The sequence below is a fragment of the Clinocottus analis genome, unplaced genomic scaffold, assembly GCF_023055335.1.
Source record: "Clinocottus analis isolate CAN_PGR_092001 unplaced genomic scaffold, fCliAna1.0.p SCAF_19, whole genome shotgun sequence".
Lineage (NCBI taxonomy): Eukaryota > Metazoa > Chordata > Actinopteri > Perciformes > Cottidae > Clinocottus > Clinocottus analis.
This window is the reverse complement of record NW_027175920.1, coordinates 13,148,582-13,156,183: the sequence shown is the minus strand read 5'-3', so window position 1 is coordinate 13,156,183 and position 7,602 is coordinate 13,148,582. Positions and strand designations below refer to the sequence as shown.

General features: G+C 42.9%; 1 protein-coding gene across 1 annotated transcript in view; it reads right to left on the bottom strand.

Moving 5' to 3' along the window:
- Positions 1 to 2,495: 2,495 nt before the first annotated feature.
- The window catches only part of LOC137789789 (urotensin-2 receptor), a 37,228-nt gene continuing 32,121 nt past the window's right edge, over positions 2,496 to 7,602 (bottom strand). Inside the window, exon 4 of the mRNA XM_068583576.1 lies at positions 2,496 to 3,094. The gene's annotated coding sequence lies outside the window, so the exon portion shown is untranslated. The remainder of the gene's footprint in view (positions 3,095 to 7,602) is intronic.

Sequence of the window (7,602 nt, the reverse complement as noted above, 5' to 3'; positions counted from 1 at the left end):
TATTGACATATTTTTCTTAGCAATCTTCTCTGAAAATGCTTTTCTTTCTTAAACTTTTTTTTAATAATAATAATATTAAGAGAGACAGAGGAGGGCATGGCATGCAACACACGTCCCCAAATGGAATAAAACCATTTAACTATAGCTTTCTGTTACAATTTGTACATTTGGCGGAATCTTAGTCAAGATAGTTATTTTACTAAATGACCTGGAGATATTGGTTCGACAGTGAATGGACACACCTGAGAAGTTTGTGTAAACTAATATTAACTATATGATGAAGTACTGTAAGTCGCCAAGTTCTGTAGACAGGTGCTGACTTTGGTCCGTCATTAAAACAAACATTGAATCCGATTACTCAATCGTATATTACAATTAAAGGGTAATCCAGCGGTTTGGTATTGTACTCATGAGAGCAGAAGAGTTGTGTTGGAAACGAAAAATCAAAGCAGCAGAGGTCCAAATAGCCTTTTACAACCCAGAATGGGTCGAGATTAAAAAAGGCTGAAACCTTGTTAGGCCTTCCTTGCCTGGTCTTCCAACCCTCCCAGTCTGTAGTCTCAGGGGACTGTGAAGGCCAGAAGGCTGAGCTGAGATAACTTGATGAAATCAGGAGGTCTATGTTTTCCGACTATGAAAAGTTCCCTCCGACAGAGGACATTATGTTACACAATTGACCCGCCCCTTTGAAACACAGACTCCGTAGCGTAGCATCATAGCGTAGTATTGGCCAGCTCTGACCGCAACATGGCAATGGATTCAGATGTTCTTCATTTTCAGGATGGTTTTGTGGACTTGGAGCTGGTCAGGGTTAAACGTTGCGTAATAGTGATACTCGTTACCCGGAGACGTTGAAAGGAGACGTACGTTTCGAAAAACGTTATGTTTCTAAGTAAAAACCTGTGGAGCTAACATTAGCAGAGTACGTTAGCACATCAATAACTAGCCTCTGCACTTCTATGCTATGCTGGCCACTGAAGGTAAAGTGAACGTCAACACATGCTGCTAATGCTAGCCCTAAGATCAACATGGCTATACAGATGACGACGTGTTGCTTCACTTTTTTCCTCTGATGCTTTTGCTTCTATCTTCTTTTTTTATTTATTTTTTTCGTCCTAAAAATATCCTTTTAAAATTTTTCCAAAAATGTGCTAATTTCTTTATGGAGTGCAGATAGTGAAGGTGTGGGCTCCAGGGTAGCGCTGACCGCTAAAGGGTGTTGCAAGGACAGTTCTCATTAGGAAGTAAAACTAGTAAACTAGTCTTGGTTAAAACGGTAGAGTGGTCCACAATGTATTCTTCATGAATATGCAGTTAAATCAATCAGAAGTTGCATAAAACTTATGTTTTGTGCCTATGAGAGTCGTGAGTTCTGCTGACATGTTTGCCACAGACCACTGAGCGTTGTTCTTCTTTCCACCTTTCAGACTCTGGACTCCTCTGCAGTCGGGGCAACACAGATTGATACAGCAATGATTGGTTCGGGATAACTCTCCAAAACTGTTTTTTTTTTTAATAGGGTCACCAGGCCTCGTCATGAGTATTAAGGTGGACCTTGCACATTGCAGACAGCATCACTTTGTTCAACATACGGGACAATGCCTACTAGGCGTCTGTCCGTATGGATTACCTCTTGCTTTATTTGTATTCCAAGTAGCCTTCTGCTCAGTCAAAGAGGATAGAAAGCAGCCAAACCATGTCTTGCTTTTTGGCTGACAAGCGGTTCTATCTGTGGCCAGTAAATTACTCATGTGATGGGAGACTCAATCACTAGGTATGACATCTGGCTTTACTTCATTGCAAATGAACATAGCCAGTGTTGAGTTCTCATGTGTCTATATACAGTCAGTGTGCATGAGTACAAAGCCAGCGGGCTACATCAAAAAAAGGCTATTAAACAACTTCAGATCCCACGGTGAGATCTGTGTAAATTCCTCCCAGTTTTCCAGCTCCTGCATGCAAAAGCTCCCAAATCTGAGAACCACATTTCTTCAGAGGATAGACGGGTTAAATATGCATCAGCCAGGCAATGCCTGCAGCTTGTCTCCTGCTGCTCGGGGAGTTGAATCAATAGAGATGTAACAGCTTGGTCTCAATCTGCAACTCTGCTGACAGTCTTTGTACCATTTCCCTGGTCAGAATTGAAGCCACAGCGTGATGAAACTGGCCCGGGAGGACAATAGAGGCCCGGTTGAGCCTCAAAAAAGCGCTTTTGGCTCTTGAGTGTTTTTTTGAGATGTTGTCAAAATTGATTGAATTGCACATTAGCATTAAATAGAGGTACTGGCATGCAAAGGAAGTCAAATATATGTAAACAGACTAAATACATCAGCAACGTTATTGATATGGGGGAATAGTTTTTTCAGTCTTTTTTAAAATATTTTTACAATTCATTACAAAAACTTTAAAAGCAAGATCCTAATGCTTTTGTGTATTGAAGGAACACCTTGTTTTATACATAAGATAAAGCATTTCTCTTTATTTTTCTTGTTCATCTCAAAAAAGACCAAAACCAACAATATGTTGGGGCCATAACATACGTGAAAGATTCAAAAGAAAAACTACAGTGCCCAAGCTCATGGCAGTAAAGAACATGTCAGCCAGTGCAGCCGTGTCACAGATTTCCAATATCACATGCCAGACACTTTTTTTCTTTTTCACATATACAATATAATCGCTTTTTTTTGTTGTAAATCAAACCACCGTTGCCTCTACAATATTGCCTTTAGCTCACTTGTGCGTCGGCATCACTCCCCGGTTGTTGGTTGTCGGACAAAGTACCGTGAGATGGACAGAGGGTAAACATACGAGAACGCATAAACCTTAAAGCTTCAGTTTTGTTCATGTAAGACACTGATCTTTCTCCTCATGCCATCGGGAGGTTCTGGGAGTGACCAACAAATGCAGACGCGAAGGTGTCGAGTTCGTGGTCGATCTCAGACGGCACCAAACCAGCTTCCTGCTTCAGTTTCTGCATCCTCTCTTCCAGTTGTGTGTGACGACAAGGAGTTTGGCGTCTGCTGGTGTTTAGTGCGTCGTCTCCAACGGCATCTTCCTTTCCTTTCTTCCTCTTCCAGCACGTCTCAGCCCATATCTATGGGGGAGACACAGAACAGGCTTTTAATACTGTGGTTGTAAATCCTCCAAACACACACACACACACACACTCCCCACTGTTTGCATAGCATGTTCTCTTTGCAAACCGCATGTAAAAATAGCAAAGACGCACTTATTAGTTCCTGTGTGCGCTCAGAAAGGTAGGACCAGCTATCGCCCAATCACACACACTCATACACAAACACACACACTCATACACAAACACACACAGAATCCCTCTTCGATCATTAGAGCATGATTTAGAGAGCGTAGGTAACAGGATTATCTGGCGGTATCACATTAGATGCGTACAGTGTCTGCAGTGTCTCTGATTTTACTGCCGTTATTATGTCACTTTTGCACCACAACACAGTTCATCATCCTGCACCACGCACAACTGCTTTAGAGCCATTGCACAGCTGTACATAATTCATGTGTTTTTTAACAGGGGAAAATAGTGGTGTGCTGACTAAGAATATACGTTGTGCAACCCGGATGGTCAAGTGTTGCTGTCGTCCACTGAACGTTGAATCATGTTTTTTGGTGTGTTTCTTTAGCCAGTTGATCTCCTTCTGATTCAGCTTCATGCATCTATAGAAAAACAGATAAAACAACAAAATGTTTGCCCGAGACACATTTGAAAGTCTCTGAGCTGTTGTTAATGCAGTGCTGCGGGTATGAAGCCGTGTCCGGAGTACTGAAACACAGACATCGAACACCAGCAGCCTGCTTTCTCGGTGGTAAATAAAAAGTTAGAGAGAGAGAGAGAGAGAGAGAGAGAGAGAGAGAGAGAGAGAGAGTAACTGTATTATTGAACACCAAAATAGGCTAAATATAATGAATTACTGGGACGAACTAAACCATTCCTTATGAAAAGCAGTCGTTCAGCACCCCCGTGTAGCGTGAATGGGATGATCCTTTGTTTCAAAAACCGCGTTGACCATTCGGGGTCAACCCCAGGAAGTAAGTATATCTGTTGTCGTCATTCTTTTATGCTTCTCACTCAAAATGCTGAACCACAGTTATTTTGCCTCTGTGTCCGCAGGTCGGACCACAGGCTGCGTTCAAGGGTCAGCTCCTATTTGAGCCTCCGGATGACCGGATTTTATAAAAAAGACAAAGCACGAGTTTTCGATTCAGTGCGAGCACTTTACACAGTGGCCAGCGAAGCGGCTGGAGGCCAAACGCTAAGCAGAGACCTCTCTCTCTCGGGGTTTTTACTTATTTTTCTACTCCTCGTGTGTATAACTGTATTCGCCTCATTGGAAGCAGTTGAGCTGCATCAACGCCACGCTGCTGTTGTAGCAGCTCCCGCCAAAAAAAGTCTTCTCGCGGCTCTCTTCTCTACAACCGTATCTGCATTTTTACAATTCCCCTTAAGCTCATTCAAATCCAATGGAAGTGGGTCAGCTGCAGATTCATTCATTCAGTGACTATTCATCTGCTTCACAAGATTTACTCCCACCGCGCCGGCAGAAAATAAACAAGCTCAAGTCATCTGATATAACACAAAAGTCTAATTATAGAACGCACAACGTATTGCGCACACCAGACCTGGTTTTCCCAGCAGCCATTGTTAATCTCACAATAAAAACACATAATTCAATTGCAGCAACTTGAGATGAGACATTGAGATGGCAAGGGAGAATGTTGCTGCTGGACATGTTCACACCCATCTTTTTATTCTCTCAGCCTTTATTGTACTTTGTACCTAGAGACTGCATTTATAGCTGAGTCCAATGTAATATCATTTTATTTCTTGCTTTACTTCCAATTCAATTCAGTTTATTTTATATGGCCCATAATCACAAATACAAAATTTGCCTCGGAGGGCTTTACATGACATCCCTGTCCCCGGACCTCACATTGGACTATGGAAAACTCCCCAAATACAGATAGTAAAAACCCTTTTACAGGGGAAAAAAGAGGAAGAAACCTTCAGGAGAGCAACAGAGGAGGATCCCTCTCCCAGGATGGACAGAAGCAAGAGAAGTCATGTGACCAGAATGAGCAACGTAACAGAGTTACAGCATGATTACATGAATATGACAGAAATGATTCATATAATGAGTCGTAGGCATCCTAGCTTCATCTCTTAAAAATGACGTTTCCATACAACTAATTATTCACGCTTTGAGGGAAACATATTTTAGTTTTGACATCTGTCTGCGTGTGCTGGTCGGGTCATTACAGGACTTTCTGTTTGAGACTTTTTTTAATACAAGTCCGTAATTTAAGTAATTTACCAAGTTTTTATCTTCTCGTTTCAATACACAAAGTTGATCACTTTATTTAAATATGCATCTGTTTGCCTGAAAACGTAATTATGAATGTGCTTTAGTTGTGTGGGGACATCATTTTGTAATCTGGAAGGAAAACCTCAGCATGTGAATCAGTTTGCTGATGGCTGCATGTCCATGACGTTTCTTTAAAATGATCCATCACTACTTAACAATACAGACTGAAAAATCTTCATCATCATGCCATAATCAATGCCACGTCATTCGGATAATATTTGCATCCTTGATATGAAAAAAGTTAAATATCGCTCATTTATTTTCACGACTCCGTTCGTGTCACGCTCACTGCGACTGCATTTTAATAATGAAACAAGAGTTTGCAAAGATCAATGGGCAAACTGTGGCACAAATGAGACGCAATCTGGCTCCACTTCCTCCCGCTCGGTTCAGGTCAGGACAATCCCCAGTAATGATGCATCTCCTCCTCGTGTCTGCGCTGTAAACATGCAGCTGGAGACAGCTAATGATTAGCTTAGCTCAGGACGAAGACTGGGAACGGGTCGGCAACAAAATTGAGTACAAGCTCCAGTAAAACTGAAGTGTGAACAAATTGCAACGAAGGGGTTTATGCGCTGGAGTATTTCTCGGTCGGTTTCATATATTCCAGAAAGTTACTGCTGGAGGCAGAGAGAAAGTCTGGCATCCTGGTGATGGATGTGTTGGGAGAGCTCGATGGAGCTGCCACTCGTAGTACCGCAGCAGAAACATCCGTCACAGCCCCCAAAAAAACAAAGTTTTGTGAGCGTGACACATGGAGGTATCATGAAGAACGAAATCAAGAAATCAAAGATGGCCCCCGCGGTCACTTGACAATCGCTCAAGCCCCAAAGGTAATGAGCTATAAACACTAATAACTTCATTTGTTTTGGAGTAGTGTGTATGAGTCGTGTATACGTTCAAAATGTGACACTCGATAAAGGTTTGGGGGGATCTCAAAGGCCGGTAGGATTCATCCTCTGGGGACCAGGACAAGATTTCCTCGCAGTCCATCGAACGGTTTTCGAGATTTTTCCGTCCGGTCCAAAGCAACTGGCGTGGCTTAAAAATGAGTTTAGAAAATGATGAAACGCTTCCCTAAGTAAGTTCTCGCCGCGCTGTCTTGCTGATAGCGTGGGTCCGCGGCCATACTTTAAGACGCGTTTGTGCGCGCGCGGAAAAAAACACAGCGTTAGCCGTAAACTTAACCCGGAAAGTGTGACTCTCTCGTCACACTTTCCACATCCAGTTTACGGGCCTCCTTCACTGGAACATCAAGCACCCCCCACGCCTTGTAAATGAGCCAATGCACACCAACACACACACACAAAACCCTGGCACGAGACGGGGGCAATTAAAATCCTTTTTTTTCCCACCCTGTTGTGGTGGGCATCACGCTCCCTCTCAACTCCTCTTCCCGAATCTAATTCCTATCTGTGTTTATCTCGCTCATTCCTGCTGCTCGCACGTTGGAGCTCCATGATTATGCTCATATCCGACGCTGGTGTAATTTATACCGTGAGACCTGTAACAGCCTGTCCTGATTGATCCACGAGGCAGTGATGCGGCAGGCGTCAGCAGCGTGTTTATGACCGTTTACACATGGAGGCAGAGTCAGTCTCGGCCCGTAGCATGAGGCACGGCAGCGAGTAATGTGTTGGTCGAGGTTATTGTGCAGTTGGGTTGTGAGCGTACCTACAAATCTCATTTATCTATGATATGCATATGCGCTGTGCTTAATGTGCTGTGACATTTTACAATTTCCCGCATGGGAAATTAACAATGTTCACGTTTCGGCGCTTCAGGGGATAATTCCCTTAAAACTTGTTACGTTCAGTTGTAGAGGTTAGAGGGAAGAGACGGGGAGGACGGTGTCTGCACAATGTCACATTTAAAACGTTAATATCATGCACACGGAAACATTTCACATGTAATTATTTGTGCTCCTTTTGTTGGGATTAATTTTGCTTCGAGAATTTCATATGAGGATAAAAGAATGAGGTTGTGACAGACAGAGAGTTCAGCCTGCACAACGCCACCTGCGGGTGCTGCTGCTGCTGACACACACACACCACACACACACACACACACACACACACACACACACACACAGGAAGAGAACACAGGCTCCATGCATGTCACATTTCTGCAGTAAATCAAATCTTGTACATTAAACCATTATGACACGCATACATGTTATCTATTGCAAAGCCTCTTATTACAAAACATT